The following is a 19711-nucleotide window of genomic DNA, read 5'->3' as shown; positions in this document are numbered from 1 at the left end:
AAATATGTATTAGAAAAAAAGTACCATCACATCCAGGGAACACAAAAGCGCTGTTGATGATTTTATTGTAAATGAACAAAGCTTCTTATGTTGTGGAAATTTCACTTCACCAGGGTTAATCCAATACTCCAAAATTAAGGACTGAAAGGGTCAGTGTCTAATGAGTCTAGTTTTTGCTTTGAAGCCACCCTCTGCTAGGGTAAATACACAAACACACATTATATATATATATATATATATATATATATATATATATATATATATATATATATATATATATATATATATACATACAATTCACGGATGATTTACTACGAAGAGAATAGCAGAGGTTTCACGTAACAAACTTATTCATTTTAGGACTAAGTGTCCGGAGATCTCAAAATATCATATTCATCAACATGTCTAATCTCAAATTAATAAGCAAAGACGAAACCTTGTTTTTCCTGATTACATGTTCTATGCTCACATAATGTGTTGAAAAATCCATTGTCATATTTTTGGTCAGTTGACACAACGAACTTTTCATCCAACTATACAATGAAAGGAAAATACCTCCTCAGATGTCACCACCAGTAATACAGTAAATTGAATCTTTTCTACACAATACTGTATGTGTGTTTAACTATCAGCAATATGGCATATCATTGGTCCAACTACAAATGCATGAGTCTTAACAGATTTTTTTCATTTATTCTAAAGGAGACAATCAAATTTGTTCATACTGATAAGAGTGTAAACCTGAAACACATGATCAGATGATTCAATGCATCAACCATGACAATTTCGCGTTACAAATCTCACTACATAATAACAATATATGAAAAGCCTGCCCAACATGCAACTCATGTCAAGTAAAAAAATAAAATATGTATAATGTAAACAAAATTTAGAAATATCCTGGGATCACTTACTGGAAAGGTTAAAGTGCACATCGTTGCATCTCAAGATCTGGTATGGAATGTAGATCTGGACTATAAGGCAGGGTGCTGGGACCATGGGTGGGGGGCGGCATTCATTCCCCTTGCATTTGGAAATCCTTTGACTCCATTTGCACAATGCATTCACCGTCAGACACAACTTACCTGGAATATTATAGAGATTCAAAAAACAAATCTTGAAAATTCATATATCTATTTCCACGTAACAAAATATTATTGTTGGCAAATAAAACGGATTTTGAGCAAAGCGAAAAATCTATTTTTGGGTGAGGTAGCCATGTCGTCCTGATGGAAGTTCCTTCGAAGGTAGCTTCCTAGATATATTTGACTACAGTGATATATCCCAGAGAATTTACCAAAGGTATCCAGAATTCTAACTCCTGGAGCGAATATCCCTTGAAATTTTACGAAGGGATATCGCGTAATATCAGAGGACGTATTCTTGACACGTCTCATGGCTATCTACGCCCCCAATAGAGCTTTCACTTCGAGGGGAAAGAGAGGCAATACAAGAATAAGGAGAGTCGTTCCAGAGACATCGCTCTCGACGCTCCCTACTGCTCTGCAAATAGTGCGCCAATCCGCCACCGCGAGGCGCCACCGTCATTCTTTGTAGCTTTGTAGGTGTTGCAGATACAGTACCATAGGGAGGGATTCATTATCCTTTTGTCCTAAAAGAGGGTGGGTCCATCAGGACGGCATGGCTACCTCACCCAAAAATACAGTAGATTTTTCGCTTCGCTCAAAATCCGTTTTTTGGGCTCAGGCCATGTCGTCGTGATGGAAGTGTACCAGAGCATTAATGTATCTGTGGATTTTCAATATTGCCGTTCATCTCGAGCTAAATCTTTCCTCTTTGGTCTTTAGACTTAGAGACACTTGATGTTACTGTTATACATCAATCAGCTGATCATGAAATATGTCATTGCTTCCTGCCCCCTACAGGGAAGAGTCTGGGTAGACTCGAGGAAAAAACCCGAGGATTGTGAGTTCAAGGAACAATCTAGCAAACAGTTTGTATATTAGTGTCATCATATACGTAAAGCATAGTCTGTACTAGGATGGTATTCTGGGCAGGTTACTGTACCTCCTGGGTCTGTCGATGAAGAGACGGACAGGTTTATATATGTGTAGGAAACCTTAAACAGTAAAATGAACAGTCTAGTACGATAAAGTCTTACCTGTTTGCCTGGAACAATATGAATCTTAGTTCCGATATTTACGCAAATATCAAAAGAGTCAAGGATGCTCTGACTTATACATACAATGAAATATTTGGGGCGAAAGAGACGCAAATATTCGTTCTATTGTTTATTACAAAAATACAAATCATGGTTGTAATCAATTACAATGTATGCTGAATAATTCTGCACAAAAGCATAAAAAGTAATAACAGGAATAAATACAGTTTACCTGAAAAGGAAAACATTAGCCACTGTAAGGGAAATATAAAATTTCACTATACATTCTGTTGTTACTAGGAACACTGTGCATATAAGAATGCCTGGCACTTGTGTCAGCTTATTATGCTTCATGTCACCTGTGTAGGGAGAACAGTCCATAGTGTTATCACTTAAACACAAAACTCAACATGATATGCCTTACGAGTCTATCATGTACACCCTTCACTATAAGTCCCGAATAGTGCACTGTTCTTTGCAGTAATCAAGCAGCGGGTTTTATTACACTGCCCGCCGCCACCGTATGAAATTTAATTTCTTGTAATTGCTTCACGTAGTGCTTGAAGAAGACCCTCGAGGACTTCCATCCAGCATAAGCACGAAGGCTTTCAAACGACATCGTTTGGAAGAAATTCAGAGACGAGGCAACTTTTCTCGGATCATGACCTGCGGGTGTACTGTCTGGATCCGCTCTGCGAATGAAGTAGGTGATTTTCGCCCTTATCTGTTTCAAGGATAACACTGAACCGGAAGTCTCTCCCCTGAAAAGCTGACCTCCTTTAAAGTCTGAAGTTCTACGAAGATAGACCTTTAGGCATTCCACTGGGCAGAGGGATGCTTCTTCCTTCAGAGGGCAGATTCTCCAGGGACCCCATCTCTTAGTGGGCAGCTCGTTCTTGGCGAGAAACGTCGGGTCCGGAAAGAGGTTGTTCTCCATTGTCTGTGAACTGAATGTGTCCATCATCCCTCGAGAGGGCCACTATTTCGCTAACTCTGGCTCCCGAGGCTAGTGCAAATAAGAATATCACCTTCTGAGTCAAGTCTTTTAGCGAGCAATCCTCATTGTTCAGGGTTGATGCTAAATGAAGAACTTTGTCCAAAGACCATGAAATGGGCTTAGGAGGAGCTGCGGGTCGAAGTTTAGCGCAGGCTTTAGGGCTCTTGTTGAAGATTTCGTTGGAAAAGTCTACCTGGAAGGCGTAAAGTATTGGTCTGGCCAGGGCGGATTTACATGTAGTAATCGTATTGGCTGCTAAACCTTGTTCATGAAGATGGATGAAGAAGGACAAACAGAAGTCCGGAGAAATCTTCTTAGGTTTCTTCGCCTTGACAAAGGCCACCCATTTTTTCCAGGAAGACTCATATTGTCTTCTTGTTGACTTTGACTTGTATTCTTCTAGGAAGTTAATACTGTCCCTAGAAATCCCAAACCGTTTCTTGACCACTAAGGCAAGAAAATCATGAGATGAAGGTTCTGGGTTTTCACTGATGAAGCTGAGACAGTCAATTTCTGCACTTGCTGAGTCAAAACTGGGTCCGGCAAAGGGATCAGTTTCAGGCGTAGTTCCGTTACCAGGGGGAACCAAACGCTGTTGGGCCACTTGTGGGCCACTATTGCTGCCGTCCCCCGAAAGGATCTTAGTTTGTCGAGGACTTTCAGCAGAAGGTTGGTTGGAGGGAATAGGTAGATCTTGGACCATCTGTTCCAATCTATGGACATTGCATCCATTGCTTCCTAGAGGATCCTCGTACGGGGCTACGTACCGGGGTAGCTTCTAGTTGTCGCTCGTTGCGAAGAGGTCTATTTGCAGTCCTGGGACTTTGCGTAAGATGAAGGAGAACGATCTTGCGTCTAGGGACCATTCTGACTCTATCGGTTTGGTCCTGGATAGAGCGTCCACTGTCACATTACGGAACCCTTGAAGGTGGACTGCTGACAAGTGCCATCTCTTCTTCTCCGCTAGGCGGAGGATGGCTAGTATCACTTGATTTATGTGAGGCGATCTCAAGCCCTGTCAGTTTAGGCATCTCATTATGACTTCGCTGTCTAGAACCACACGGTTGTGGATTGAGCAGCGGAGTTTCAGTTTCTTTAGGGAAAGAAAAACTGCCATGACTTCCAGGAAATTGATGTGGAAGGTTTTGAAGAGGGGAGACCAGGTTCCTTGGACTTTCCGATGATGAGAGTGACCACCCCACCCCTCTTTCGAGGCATCCATGTGAACGGTGACCGACGGTGGGGGTGGTTGTAAGGGAACCTTGTTCTTTAGGTTTTTGGCCTCCGACCATGGCTTGAGTAGGGATCGCAGACGATTTGGTATCGGTGTTTGTAGATCTCTTCGAGCGTTTGATGCGTATTTTCTCCAGACTCCTGATGCATCTTTTAATTGTGCTCTCAATACTGGATCTGTCACTGAGGCGAACTGGAGAGACCCCAACACTGTCTCCTGTTGCCTTCTTGATATCCTTGCGGACTGAAGAAGGCTTCTGACAGATCCTGCTATCTCTTTCCTTTTCTTTGATGGAATAGAAAGGCAGTGCGACTGCAAGTTCCAGTGGACGCCCAGCCACTGAAACTTTTGAGTTGGAGACAGTCGAGATTTTTCCAAGTTGATCTTGAATCCCAAGTGTTCCAGGAACTGGATCACTTCCTTGGAGGCTTGCCTGCACTCTTCTTCAGATGCTGCCCACACCAGCCAGTCGTCCAGGTAGGCTACCACCTGGATTCCCTTTAGGCGTAGTTGATGAATGACTGCATTCGCAACCTTGGTGAATACCCTTGGAGCTATGTTCAGTCCGAAGGGCATGGCTCTGAAGACATACTGTCTTCTTTGTAGTTTGAATCCCAGGTAGGGGGAAACTTGACGGCTGATCGGAACGTGCCAGTACGCATCCGTCATGTCTATGGAGACTATGTATGCCCGTTTGGGCAACAGGGTCCTGATGTGTTGAAGCATCAGCATTTTGAACTTGTAGTTCACTATGAACTTGTTGAGTGGTGACAAGTCCAAAATTACTCTGAGCTTTTCCGAGTCCTTCTTCGGAACACAAAATAGCCTTCCTTGGAATCTGACAGACTTCGCCTTCCTTATAACTCTTTTGCTCAAGAGTTCCTGAACATATTCTTCCAATAAGGGGGTTGAGTGTTGGAAGAATTGAGGGAAGGTTGGTAGAGTTGAGCTCCAACTCCACCCTAGTCCGTTCTTGATTAGGCTGTGGGCCCAGGGATCGAAGGTCCAACGATCCCGGAAGAAGAAGAGTCTCCGTCCTACCGGTAGCATCTCACTTTGAGTGCTGGGTGGAGGATTTACCTCCTTGGCCACGTCCATCCTTGTTGCGTCTACCTCTGGACGGGCGTCTGGAGGAACCTCAAAAGGAACCTCGAGACTTCGGCCGAAAGGTCATAGATTGCCTTTCAAACACTGGGGTGAACATTGGTGACTGAGTCGCCAGTGTTTGGGGCACCAGTTGGAAAGTGGTGGGTGACTATGCCACCGTCTGGGACACCGTGGCCACGGGAAGCTGTTGCTGTTGCTTAGGCAGAGAGGGCACTTTAGGTCGTTTTGGTCTATTCTTCAGCTGGGGACCCTCGTCAGCTGAAGATTTTCTTTTAGAGGACAAGCCCCATTTAGAAAGAAGGTTTCTGTTTTCAGTGGCGGCTTTGTCCACGACCTCTTTGACCACTTCACTTGGGAAGAGGTGTTTTCCCCAGATGTTAGAAGCTATCAGCTTCCTTGGTTTGTGTCTCACCGCAGCCAAGGCAAACACAAACTCTCTGCAAGCCCTTCGGGCTTTAATAAAGTATACAGGTCTTTTGTTACTGTCGCCAGATGGGCTTTGGCGAAGACCATGTACATGTCCGGGGTATCTGGAATGCTTGCCATTGTCTCCAGACCAGTCTGCAGAGACAAGGAAGCAGCAAGACTTTCTTTCGTCTCCTGTTCCCTACGCAGGAGAAAGTCCGACAGCTTGGGGAGGTCTTCGCCGAACTGTCGTCCGGCAATATCTGCCTCCAGCTTCCCAACTGTGAAGGTGTTGCGTACATCCATCCAGTCCGTATCGTCTGATGGGAAGGCAAGGGAGAAGGGTCTACACTCCTCCAGTGTAGGGCACGGTTTCCCTGCCTCAACTGCCTTGAGGCCTTTGTCCATAAAGGGAAAGGCACGTTTAGGATCAGCAATGAAGGACTGGTGCTTCTTGCTGAGAGCCGGCACCTTAGAGCTAGTAAAGGCCCTCTCTTTTAAGGTGGTGGTGTATAAGGCCTGAGCCTTAGAGAGTTCAAGGACAATAGTTTCCTTCGGCTCTGTTTCCTCTTTGGATGCAGGTTCCGTCCTGAGACGGACACAGCAATCCGGGTAGGCCCCTTTGCTGGGCCAGAACTCAATTCCCTCCACTGGGATAGGGCCCAGTTTTTCTGAGAGGAAGATCTTCCCCCCGACATGGGCATGTGCTCTGCGTACCTCCAGGGGTTAACGTCAGAGAAGGCGGGGAGATCTTTAACGTTTAGCTTCTTCAGGGCCAAACGTGTCGCAACTAGTTGATGCATCTCAGTCCGAAGAGAGGCCTCCTTCTCGGACGATTTCTTTTGGATGTCCTGCACCATGGACAGCAACGAGTGCAACGTACTCGTGATCGAATCTAGTTGGGGTGCAGTGGAGGAGGTCGAAGGCACCGGCTCATTCACTGTGGCCGATGATACCGAAATAGTTTCGGCTTTCTCGGTTTCTGTCTCAGGTGGGACGTCATCCGCCTGATCCAATTCCTCCACTAGGAGATTGTTCTCGGTCTCCTATTAGACAACTGACATGTTGTCTTCTAGCTGGATGCTCTCTAAGGCATCCGAAACTTCAGATTCTACCGGAATCTGAACCAGGGGAATCTCAGGTTGAGCCTGGGGAATAACTGCATCCGAAGATGCCCTAGGGAAAAGACAAGCCCTCATCTTTTTGTTAGGAAGGTATGGGCCAGAAGTGTTCTTCTGGAAACCTCTAACCCATTTATGCAGCATTTCCCTTGCTGCGTCCCTTGACTCAGAGGACTTTTGATCATCAAAAGCCTCTCTTACCAGTTTTTCACAAACGGTACATACCTGTGGGTCCCAGTACTTGAGAGCCCCCTTGGTGACTGCGCAGCAAGCATGGGCCTTGCACATGTCGTGGCCGCAGAAGTTCCTACTGCGGACCCTGCGAAAACTATTCCCGCACTCGGGATGCTCCTCCTGTAAAGAAAGGAAAAATCTATGAGTATTCGGTGAAATTCTCAAATTTCAGCATACATATAATATTTTATATTAGCTTGGATAGGGTAAGCTATAAATAGGAAAGACACCTACATGTGTCTCCTGTCCAGCCAATTGTTATGACCTCCTCCAATATTGAAAGTAGAATTATTAAGAATTTTTAGAGGAAGATGATATCCTTTGATATAAAGAATCTCTTAACACAATCTTCCAGTTTCAATATTGGGGATTAAGGACAATAATGGATCATAACCATTAAAGGAAGAGAGAATCACTCTCTTAAATGTGATGGTCTCACAATAGGCTGCCCAAGAAGCACCTTGTAGGTTGGAAAAAACTTAGGGGTACAGGACTGACTGTTTGGTAACAAGTTGCCCGTCCTGTCAGGCCTACCGGCACCTGCCGGACCTGCCGGCGTCTGCCGGACCTGCCGGCGTCTGCCAGGCCTGCCGGCGTCTGCCGGCACCTGCCGGCCTATTCTGGGCTATTGAAGGCAATTATTGTCTTCATAAAAGTGTGATACACCGCCGGCAACGGCTCTGCCGGCCGGCAGTGGCTCTGTTAACTGCCGGCGGCGGCGTTTCTGCCGGCCGGCCGGCCGGCAGCCGAGGATCCTTCCATCAAGGGGACCCGGCGACAGTCGGCGGCAGATGACCAGGTATGGGTGGCCGGCTGCCGGCCGGCAACTCAGCAGCCAGCAGTCAGTCCCTGAATGTCCATTGTCTTTGGGTTGTCGGTCAACTATGTTCCCAACAAGCGGCGGCAGGGCAACTGCCGGCCGGCACACAATGGACATGGCCCAGTATGAAAGTAAGAGAGAAAGAGAGGATGGAGGGAGGCAAGGGCTCAGCCTTGCCGGCCTGCATCCAGAATGAGGGTTCAAGTGGAAGAGGGAATTAAAATTCAGGCTTCCACCCAACCATATCCCAGTCATAAGGGCTATGGAAGGCAGTCCAAGGGAGGACTGAAGAACACTCTAAAGAATATGAGGGTACCCGCCGGTAGCAGGCCTAGCCAGCGGCAGACGGGGAACCTCAGGCCAGTCCTATAAGAACCCTAGGGTCAATGTAGAACGACGGCCAGGAGGGTGTTGGATCATTCAACACGAAAGAGATAGGGGGGAGGGGGTAGGTGTCCTACAGGTAAGGTAATGCCCGAAGACACTACCTAACCTAAAGGATTCTGGTCTCATGAAGTAACCTCAGGTAGGAGAAATCATTTCCCCAGGTTGGGTTAGTCAAGGGAGAAGGTGTCCGTAGGACACCATCTCACAGGAGAGCAGAATCTCGTACCAGAGACCTTAGGTAGTGAAGAAATCCTTTCTTCGGTCTAGGGTCTACCAGCACAGGACTATCTGCTAGGCCAAAGAAGGGGGAAATTGTCATACAAAACCCCCAAGTATGGCCTAGGAAGGTCTAGCCTCCTGAAAGAGCAGCTTAACCTGACATGGGAAATCATTTCACCAAGACAGGGAGATGCCTGATGTCCCGTTCTAAACTCAAAACCGACTCAGTGGTTAAGAGAAAGAAAACGGAACGTCTCAGTAAAACTTTGCCAGAACTCTGTTCACAGCAAAGAAAACTGAGAATAGCCTAGGCTAATCAGAGGGAAGGGGGATTGCTCTTAAATCTCCTAGGAGATTAGTATCGACTTAAAAGGTATAGGAGGTGTCAGTCTCCCCTTAAAAGGCAATACAAGAGCAATGGGGACATGTATGAAAGTATACTAAAGCCCCTAGGCTAGTAGCCTAGGAGCATTGAGAATCGTTCACCGAGACACTCTGTATACTATCTTGGAAGAGGAAAGCATAATTAAGTAATATCATAAATGTGTAAAATATTGCCTGTACTTCAATAAAACTTTACCAGGAAGGTTATATCATGCATGAAGTGTGTAGGTGCCTAGGCTAGGAAGCCTAGCACTCGTGAGGCTCGATCATAAATAGCCAAATCCACGACAACAATGACATAATATAAGAATCCCTAGCTAATTTTCTAAATAGCTAAAGTTATTAAAGCGAATAATGCCGGGAAAGGGTCGTTCTGGCTAACTAAATGTACAGAAAGAACGACCGCGTCCATGACGCCATTCGGCTAGCAACAGCTCTTGTTACGTTAATTACGATCTCAATCAAAAAGCAAAACTGGCAAGAGCTTACATTTACAGAAGATAAAGATATTACTTAACTTTCCAGAAGCTGATGAGGCTGGGGAAGACATCATAGCATCCAAAATACTCCAAAATAGCAAGAGAGAACGGGGAAAACACCAGTCAAACGAAGCTACGATAGAAAGAATGACGGTGGCGCCTCGCGGTGGCGGATTGGCGCACTATTTACAGAGCAGTAGGGAGCGTCGAGCGCGATGTCTCTGGAACGACTCCTTATTCTTGCCTCTCTTTCCCCTCGAAGTGAAAGCTCTATTGGGGGCGTAGACAGCCATGATATGTGTCAAGAATACGTCCTCTGATATTACGCGATATCCCTTCGTAAAATTTCAGGGGATATTCGCTACGTTCGAAGGAACCTCCATCACGACGACATGGCCTGAGCCCAAAAATGATACTACATTACGTGGTCATAAAGTCAGATACAAGAAAATTAACTCTTTTACTCATTTTACTGTAACTTAATTCTCAATTTTGAAAGTAAATTGTGTGCCCACTCAGATATTTTATCATAAATTATGTGGGACTAATAAAAATTTTGAACACAAGCCACGAAATAATTGGTACTGGCCGTCTAAAATTCTCTCAAAATAATATTTCAGCAAAATACGTGAATGGGTAATAATACACTGCCAATAACCATAAAGTTATAAAATGGGAGGAGCATCAGTTTAAGAATGAAATCCTAAACAAATCTAACTATGGTCTAGTTAAATTACTTAAAAACTTATGCAATGAAATGTAAACTGACACATTCAGGAACTACTTACGTTTTAAATTCAAAACTCTGAAATGTGTCTTCTTAAGTAACTTTGCAGTTCTGCTCCTTTGCACCAGAGGCGAATCAGCAATATGCAATGGTTAGACTGGAAATGTAAAAACAAAATTTGTATTATTTAACAGCAATTGGTAACCGTCAGCGGAGCTTTATTTCAATTTCAAAAATATTCGGACCATAATCTCAGACTTATAAGAAATAATTTCCCGTTTAGATTTACCTATCATCTTTTGTTGCCGGCTTCTTTTCCCAGGACCTGCTTGTTTGTCTCTCTTCACCGCTGTCACTTCATGTGAGATTGCAAACGTGCAAGATTTTCACGTCTTCGCCGGGACTGATTACTCCGAGATAATACTGATCTAACTAACCTAACTGACCGAAACTTATTTGATTCTAAGATTGCCTTCCTCTGAATTGACTCTCTAGGATAAACTGTCGAATACTAAGTCCTATCTCCTATTTCAAACGTCCTTTGTTAGGTTAGGTTAGGTTATATTTGCCCTGTATTGCCAGACAAATAGGGAAAAGAAAACCCCAAGCACTAAGAAATAGTCCTGCCAACCAGACAGACACTCTTTCCTAGGCTAGGCTAGGTTAGGTTAGGTGATCAATCACTAAGAAATTATCCAACCAATCAGACACTTTCCTAGGTTAGGTTAGATTAGGTTTGCCCTATTTTGCAAGACAAATAGAGTAAAGATAACCCCAAACATTAACAAATGGTCCAATCAACCAGTCAAACACACTTTCTTCTCTCATCGGTTGCGAAATTTGGACTTCCGTCTTTCGCTAAGAGGGAAAGTTCCCTGAGAAGGTTACATAGACCTGTCACCTGACTATCTAATTATAGAGAACTTCACGGAGACATAAAAAAAACCGCCGCAACACATCAAATTCGCTATATATAAAAAAAATATTGGCCCCTTACCTTTTGATGTCATCGGACATCACATTGGAGATCCAAAGCTATCCATAAATCAAGAGAGATATTTAGATAAATTAAATGGCATTTATAATTTTAAGAAAACTACACATGAATTGTGAAGCTATTTCATTTGCAATTGGATCTATGGATGAGACCAAAACCTCTTGTTCAAGACATCTTTTTTTTACTTTACAAAATGGTGAAAAAAAAATCTTAAACATTAGATTCCTAATTTCTTAAGCAAATCTCTTTTGGGATTATGGATAACTGCTTAATACAAGGTGCTAATGGAACTCGGAAGGTTAATACATAAAGAGAAAAAGACATATTTGAAAGGCATCTACAATATCAAGCACATGTAATGTTATGAACAGATTTATATAATAGAAAGCATGGCATGGCAAATCAATAATCACAACCAAATGTGTCAGATACAAAAATCATAAGATAAAATGGCATGATAAAACAACCTAATAACAAGGCATAAATTCAAAATTCACAGATTACATACATGAAAATATCAACAATACAAAATAAAAAATGTCAAAAATTGCCTTACTAAATCAAAAACTACTTCATCAGAACAATGAATGATTAATAATCATCTGGCATCATAACATCTATGGTCACTGATGCCACTTCAGAATAAAAACAACATTACAGATTATGTTTGTAAAACCCTGAAATATAAAAAAATAAATCCAACACCCTACTCGGTAAAACTATGATAATGGGTTTGCAGGTTTTACACAAAAAAAAAAAAAAAAAAATCCTATGAAAATCATGTCTGATTGAATCAACAATTATGTTTTTATAAAGTTCTACAAGAGAGAACTTTATGATTAGGCATTTGTCCAATTATACAGGATAAAAAGTATGAAAAATCTGTGAAATAAAATCATATATAGGAGTTTGTAAATTTCCATGAAACAAAACATAAGAATTATTTAAGATTACAAATTAGCAATAAATACAGAGAAAATACATTTGACAGCGCATGATCACATTTTTTATATTAAGCCAATAGGTAAGATAATTTTAATCTCTATAATCTATTGAATCATTTTAAATTAGTCTGTAAAACAACATTTTACGAAAAAACTAGATACCAAAATTCCTCTTGAAATGAAAGTAAATTTTATTCTTCTAAATCCATAAAGCGACATCCCAAAGGTCAATGAATTTTTAAGTTATAAGATACTACTGAAGGTGATGGAGATATTATCAATACAAAATGTTTGGATCATATTAAGCAACTTAATTTACCAGTGGTATTCAAGAGACTCGTCGTAATAACTATCTATCGAAAAAAAAAAAATATGTGAAAGTTCTAGATTCGACTTTGTACAAATGACCATACGCATCTAAACATGAGTTCCATTAGCACACTAGTAAAAAGCTCACTTACCTGACAGCCTCATCTGTAAAGAAAAAATATATATATTAATGAGTGCTCATATTACATTTAACATTTGATAAACTCTGGCTACTCAATCTACTTCAACGGATAAAAAATAAGATACGTTTAGGCCTACTGTACTAACTAGTTAGTAATCTTACAGTCTAGACCTAGAGGAAAATATTTGTCATCTAATTAACTTGAATGTTCAAATTCATTATAAGCTTGTGATTGCAATCTCACCGATAAAGTAAATTGTTCATTATTTGATAACTGGACATTAATAACACGAAATCAATTTCCAAACACAAAGCAACAAAGTTTACACATGTAAAATCACAATTTACCTACGTAGTTCACAAAAGGACGTGGTGCAGTATTTTCTAAGGGGCCAGCCAGATACGAAGATTCAACGTTAAAAACATTAATGTTTTGTAAATTCGTATTCCTACTGATTTTCGGTGTCAACCCAATCTAAACAATTCCTCTACCACGAAGGCAATGTCAAGTTCGTTTTTTAGGACAACCTAAAACATACAAATATCTTTCCAGATAAAAAAAAAATAAATAAAAAAAAACATAACGGTCTTGAGAATTTGTACGTTGTTTTATAGATAAGTCATATTCATCATTACCAGAGGTATAGTCATGTGTTTAATCATTTCGAGAGTAGTTATCTTTTCCTAGGGTTGAAGAAGCATACTATTATTTTCTTAAACTAATCCATTCCATTCACTTTTAGGAATTTCCAGAAACATTTGTATAATAAATATCTATTACTTCCAGAATAAATAAAGTAATTGAAACCTGATAAAAACAAACTTGAATGACTTTAGATAATTTTAAATGGGCATAAAATATAGGCATAATGCTTAATAAAACTTGACAGGACGAATCCTAGATATTCCAAACGCATACTATCGTATTAATACACAACTAAATATTGTATCTGAAATATTTAAAATATCTCACCCGATAATTTACAATCATTCATTTTCAATACAACGAACGAAAAATAAGTATCTCGCATAAAAAGGCCAACAGGTGGCATAAAAACCATCTTATGAGCTATCCTTTATAAGCGTTTACTCTCGTAATACACTTTACCGTTGTTATCCACACACCTTGTTTAATTCGTTATCCTAACAGTATTTTTAAACTATTATTCCATGGAGTTCGATGTACCATTCAAATGTTTGACATTAACCTATGGCAATAGTCATCAGTTGGACGTCATTTGCTTATTTGTGTAGGCCTATGTATATCATGTCCTCTGGAGGATCCCATATCGAAATTACCCTGCATTTTAATGATGATCAAGTATTGATCATGTAAACTTATCCACAAAACTTGGCTTTCAAAACGCACCACGCTGCAACTTTACTATAAAGAATTAAAACTTTCTTTTTTCAGTTCCCCAACCTCCAGAGTCCTGGCATGCTGACAAATTCTACCCTTGAATTTGGTATACTACAATAAATTCAGACATTATTACAATATATCCAATTGAAGATCTTGCTATTTTCACGCAAACCAAAATAGTACTGTGTCGTGAGCAACTTGATATCCAAAGCCAACCGAGATAACTCATTTCAAATAAATATTCAAATCGCCAATCACCAGATTCTGCGGCTAATCTTCAAAAGATTAGCCTAAAAAAGGTGGGGGGGGGGGCAACTTTTGTCTCCACTGCACGATGTCGGCGGCGAGCTTAAGGATAAACGTGACGATAACATCTACGGATGAACCAAAATCAGGAAATAAAACAATAACAAAAACAATTTGTTCACTCAAAATCCTCACTCATTGAAGCAACCTTCCTCAACCCGAGATAATACACATCTTGTGATGCGTCTAAGGTCTATACCTATTCTAAAGACCTAGCGTCTATCTATACAGCCCAGTTACGGCAAAAGCATTTTTGTAGAGAGAGAGAGAGAGAGAGAGAGAGAGAGAGAGAGAGAGAGAGAGAGAGAGAGATGGGACTTATTACAAGACTTAAATCAGTCTTCACATGCAAAGGACTAGGCTTAGTCTGTATTGCAGCTGTCCACACAATCCATAAGAAACATTTTCGTCACATGTGATTTTCACCACTTTCTTAACTAATATCCAACTAGATACTAAAGGAAATCATCTCCATATGAAGGAACGTAACCATTACAGCGCACTGAATACGCACCAATTCGCTTTCCTTCTACAAATAAAATATCCGCAAAGTAAACATTTTGAAAAATTCATCTTCCCATTCTAAACTCCAGTGACATATGAAAATGGCAATTTCAAAAAATTATCATTCTAAAACATCAATTACCTGATTGAAGATGGAAATAACTCTTACATAAACATTGTACCATTTAATACTGTAATCAATTCCTAACCAAACAGTTCTACCGTACTGGGCTGCTTTGCCCCATTAAGTCTTTACACATTGTGGCATTCAACTTTTTCACAAGAGTTGGACCTTACCTTGTCAAAATAATTTAGTGAAAATTTTCTTCAGTTATCCAACAAAGAAACAGATTCATCGTTTGAAATGCCACTCCCAATGTTTCATGCATAAGGAGTTTTATACCAATACCGCAAAAGGCTGACATTACCTAGCTTCGCGAGGCAAATCTTTACCACTAGGATATTCTTTACGGAATGATATGAGATTTTAAAGCACTTTGAAATTATATAAGAGAGTGTTTTATAACCGTTTACTTAATGAGATTGTTTTATAACCCATACCTACCAATGGCCGTTGATTCCGCGGTGGGTTTGCTTAGATTGACTGGTGGCTTGCAAGTCTCATGGTACTGCACGACACAGCCTGAAAAGATTAGATTGATTATATTACTTTCAGAAAAGCAAGTAACATAGCAAGTAAACACAATACACCTACAAACACTAAACATGAAAAATTGTCAAAATATCCAAAGAAATTCTAAAAATTTAAAAAGAAACCAAAAATTTAAACCACACAGAACGAAGTCTTCCTAGGAATATTTGAAGTAAATAAATTAACTTGAAGATGACTTTCCATAAACATCATCATTAAGCGGTATTCTCCTAACAGGAAAGAAGCCCAAACAAAGGTCACCACTGTACAAATGCTTCAGCGTCTTAATCGTAAATGAACTTTGAGCAAATAACTTCCTCACTAGCAGAATCACAAAACCACACAGAAGCGCACCAAAACTTTTTGACAACCACTCTCACCTTACAGATTATTACTGCTCTTATTTCCAATATTTTCACAGCTTCACACCAACCGTTTCTAGGTCACCCTCTACTCCTCCCTCAATCCCTTCCTTTTTTCGGGGCTAGTGGCCCCGAGTCAGAGCCCCCGGTCGGAGGTGCTGCCCGGTCAATCTGTGTGTGTGTGTAGGGGGGGGGAGGAGCTTCCGATGACAGCTCTACTTAGAGAAATTCCTCAAACAAACGAAAAAAAAAATCCCTTCTCTAACCACCCACTGTGCATTCTTTCCAAATGACCGAAGGAAAAGGATTAACTGCGACCATGGTAATAATGATGGGCTGGCGAAAACCGTTATTAATTATCCAAAGACTGATTTCACTTCTAGATATAAGACTACATTAATACACAATTGAATATATTCTTCTGCAGATGGCATTTCAGAACTATGTGCAATGGTGGTTCATCCTGTATTTCACTTTTGTTTATAAATCTGTCATAATAGTTAATAAAATTTAAAAGAAAAAATATGCTGACAGTAAAAAAAATATGCACAAAACCGTCAGCCAAGCATTTCAGATAAACATGCAATACTTGATGTCTAGTATTCATATTTCCATTTACCTTTAACAAAATATATAACTAGTATGTAAGGACACCTTTTCAATTTGCTGTAACCAAAAAATCTTAATGAGGAGTAACTGGAAAATTAAATGATGATAATCACTATTCACCAGCGGTGTACAAATTAGAAGAGCTCTACTGGCACGTCTCACGGCACAAGGCCTATGCAGTTAAAATCAATTCTCTGATGGGCTCAAATTTCAAACTGCTATGTTTTCTATAATCTACGACAGTAAGATAAGATAATATAAGCAGAACAATGAGGTGTGCCATTATAAAAAAAAAATAACTTTTCTTAAAACAAAGATATATTGCAGAAGGCTACGCTAAAATATTGGTGATAGGTTTATCAATATTAGCACCCACTTATCAAGATGTCACAGAATTTATCAGAAAAAAATAAAAAGGAAATTGCTTTTCAAAACTGAGGCACCGTAGGCCTATAGCAATCCCCTACCAAAACGGCCAGGGGAGGTAAAAAGCATTCAAGTTAAGGAGCGTGAGAAATGTTTTCACATTTTTACATGATCATATAAAAAAGTGTAATGTGACATTCAACCGTTGAAAATATATAAAAACAAAGTTAACATGTTGGACACTCGCCAAGCATCGATGCAACGTTTATAAATACTGCTTGTAAATAAGAATAAATATCGAAGCATTCTGCGATTCACTTTGTATGAAATATCACTACACATTTTGTATCTTAATTGTAATACCCAGTTGTAACAGATTTAACCAACAATACTGCTATGTAATAACTTACATCATAAATAAAAATGTTAGGCATAAAAATCCTACAAGGCGCAATTTCAATATTTGCGACTTAATAATGGCATCTGTAATATGTGCCAGGAACTACTTACCTATATACATATATACGTACACTTATAGACAAAGTATCCTCACATTGAAACTGTTATGTATATACCATCGATGAGGCATGTTTTTTTTTTTTTTTTGGCAACAATCGAGTTACCGATTCAACTATGCTTAACAATTAGAGAAAAAATTATCACAATCATCACTCGACCAATTTCATTGATTTGGTACAAAGTATAACACTTTGATACGAGAAACAAGCTTTGTTCTAGTTATATTTTCAGTTATGTTAAACTCACTGCTTATGTGAAGCAAAGCTAAACATATTTGTCTGCTGGAATTTCGACATAAATTAATATAATTTGGCAAAATGGGCTACAGTAATCACAATCACAGGCCTGTTTTAGTTATAAGTCGTCACTCACCACCCGAGCCAGGCAATCTCACTTGCCGAATAACTTTCACCATCTCCCAGCAAGTATCAGCCTATCTTTAAAAATATCTCAAATCCTCATTGCTGACCAAATGAAGACTTGCTTCCTCTGTCCGTCGTCGATGTTCATACTAAACCATCATTCACTTGAACCAAACCCTACTATTGAATTGGGGTATAAGGCCTAACACTAGGACCCGGGAGGCCATTCTACTCCCCCAGCAATTTTAACAGCCTAATAAAGTCATAAAAGGCCAAATTACCGGTAAACATACGGTAAAAAGCAACCTTGGGTGATTCAATTTCATCGGTCTCAAAATGGTTGAACTTTGTGAAATATAATTCAAAGAAGATTATTGTCAATTAAGACGATGGAGATTTACAAGCCCGATGAGTCAAACCTGTCATAAAGGGATAATTTAATATTTTGTCAAAATCACATGGAGAACTGAAACCAATACAGTAGTTCCTTCACATGAAATATTGACAGTTCACATTACGGTAAAAACCATATCCAAGTAATTCGCTTCATTAATAGAGACCTAACTGAATGATGAGAACAGAGATATCTATAAGAAAATAACAATTGAAAGTTTGACATTAATGTCGAAAACATTTGTCTGTCTCTGTACAAGGAGAGCAAAAGTGTCAGTTAAGGTCACACGTTCAATTACTTCACTTACCATAATAAAGATTATCATCTCTAAATTTAAGAATACGATATTCCAGGAATACCTGTATCTGGGTCCATCGAAATTTGATTACCGATTTACACTTTGAAATTTACTGGTAGGGGAAAGAAGTTTCACATGAAATGCATACAATGGAAGGGTCTCCACGTAATAATGGTCTGATAGGACCGAATTAACCTCTCCCCATTCAACAATTTAACTTGCATGTTACAAATATAATTATACCTACGGAGTTGTGCACAAGCACATAATGTGTCATTGCCGAACTCTCAATGGCTAATTAATTAGGTTTGGCCTAGGCCTATGGTTGCCTACAGCAATGGCTAAGAAACTTTTAAGTTCATGGCCTACCGCAAGGTTAACATAGAAACATATTATCCCCATCAATCATTATACGAATAATCTAACATATTAAGACGATAAAAGTTAAAAATGACTCGCGTGTTCACGAAAACTGGTTTACTTAACCCACCTTACTGATTAGTACGGCCATAACTTTTATATTGGTCAAGAATTAAGTGGAATAAAATCCCAGTTTTCAGTATCACATTAAGTACTCAAATCATTAGCAACACTACCATGGGGGTTGTTAGATGCAGCGTTTCACAGAAAATCTTGGTTACTTACCAGATCACGGAACTCTGAAAAATAATGGCGAAGGATGACTGGCGAAGTACGATACGATCCAGCCTAACCTTTAGCTTGCGTTCCTTATATACGGCTTGACCATTCTATATGGGCAGATTAAACAGTCATTACAAACAGCAACATACTTACACAAGTGTTGTATGATTCCTAGCACGTGGATGTTAATAATAACCCCATTCCAATCGTCAACATGTGGGGATTCGCGACCGTTGCACTGAAGCACTTGCTATTTGGTTCCAGTAATGTTACTTACCATTTGGCTGCGGGGCTCATTTTCCAATACTGACCGAGCTACTCTTTTAATTAATTTTACTTGTTCAAATCCATTTTCATGAATCATAAATTTGGCTGGTAATATTTATGTTTATTTATGTTTCTTTTATATTGCAGTTTATGTAAAGATTATTTGTTTTCCTTACATTCTTACTTTAAATTAAAAATATATATATTCTTTAAAGACTAGTAGAGTTCTCTTGCTTAGGAGTACACTCGGGACACTAGTTTATCTTTCTCTTCCTCGTATGTTCTTAATGTTTTATAGTTTATAAACGAAAGATCTGTTTTAATGTTATTACTCCTCTCAAAATATTTTATTAAATCGTTCAGTACTTCTCTTGTTGTTTATTTACATACTTATTTATTCTCCTCATTGGATTATTTTTCCTTGTTGGAGCCCTTGGAC

At 39.9% G+C, this 19711-nt stretch overlaps 1 long non-coding RNA gene across 1 annotated transcript; it reads right to left on the bottom strand.

Annotated features, from left to right (window-relative positions):
* Positions 1 to 12523: 12523 nt before the first annotated feature.
* Positions 12524 to 19269, bottom strand: LOC137639173 (uncharacterized). The gene is made up of 3 exons (XR_011044252.1): positions 19159 to 19269; positions 15367 to 15444; positions 12524 to 12651 (listed from the first exon to the last, which is right to left on the bottom strand). It is a non-coding gene; the product is annotated as an uncharacterized lncRNA (long non-coding RNA).
* Positions 19270 to 19711: the final 442 nt, after the last annotated feature.

This window comes from Palaemon carinicauda, chromosome 4 (assembly GCF_036898095.1).
Source record: "Palaemon carinicauda isolate YSFRI2023 chromosome 4, ASM3689809v2, whole genome shotgun sequence".
Classification (NCBI taxonomy): domain Eukaryota; kingdom Metazoa; phylum Arthropoda; class Malacostraca; order Decapoda; family Palaemonidae; genus Palaemon; species Palaemon carinicauda.
The sequence above is the reverse complement of the archived record's forward strand: the minus strand, read 5'-3'. Positions and strand labels throughout refer to the sequence as shown.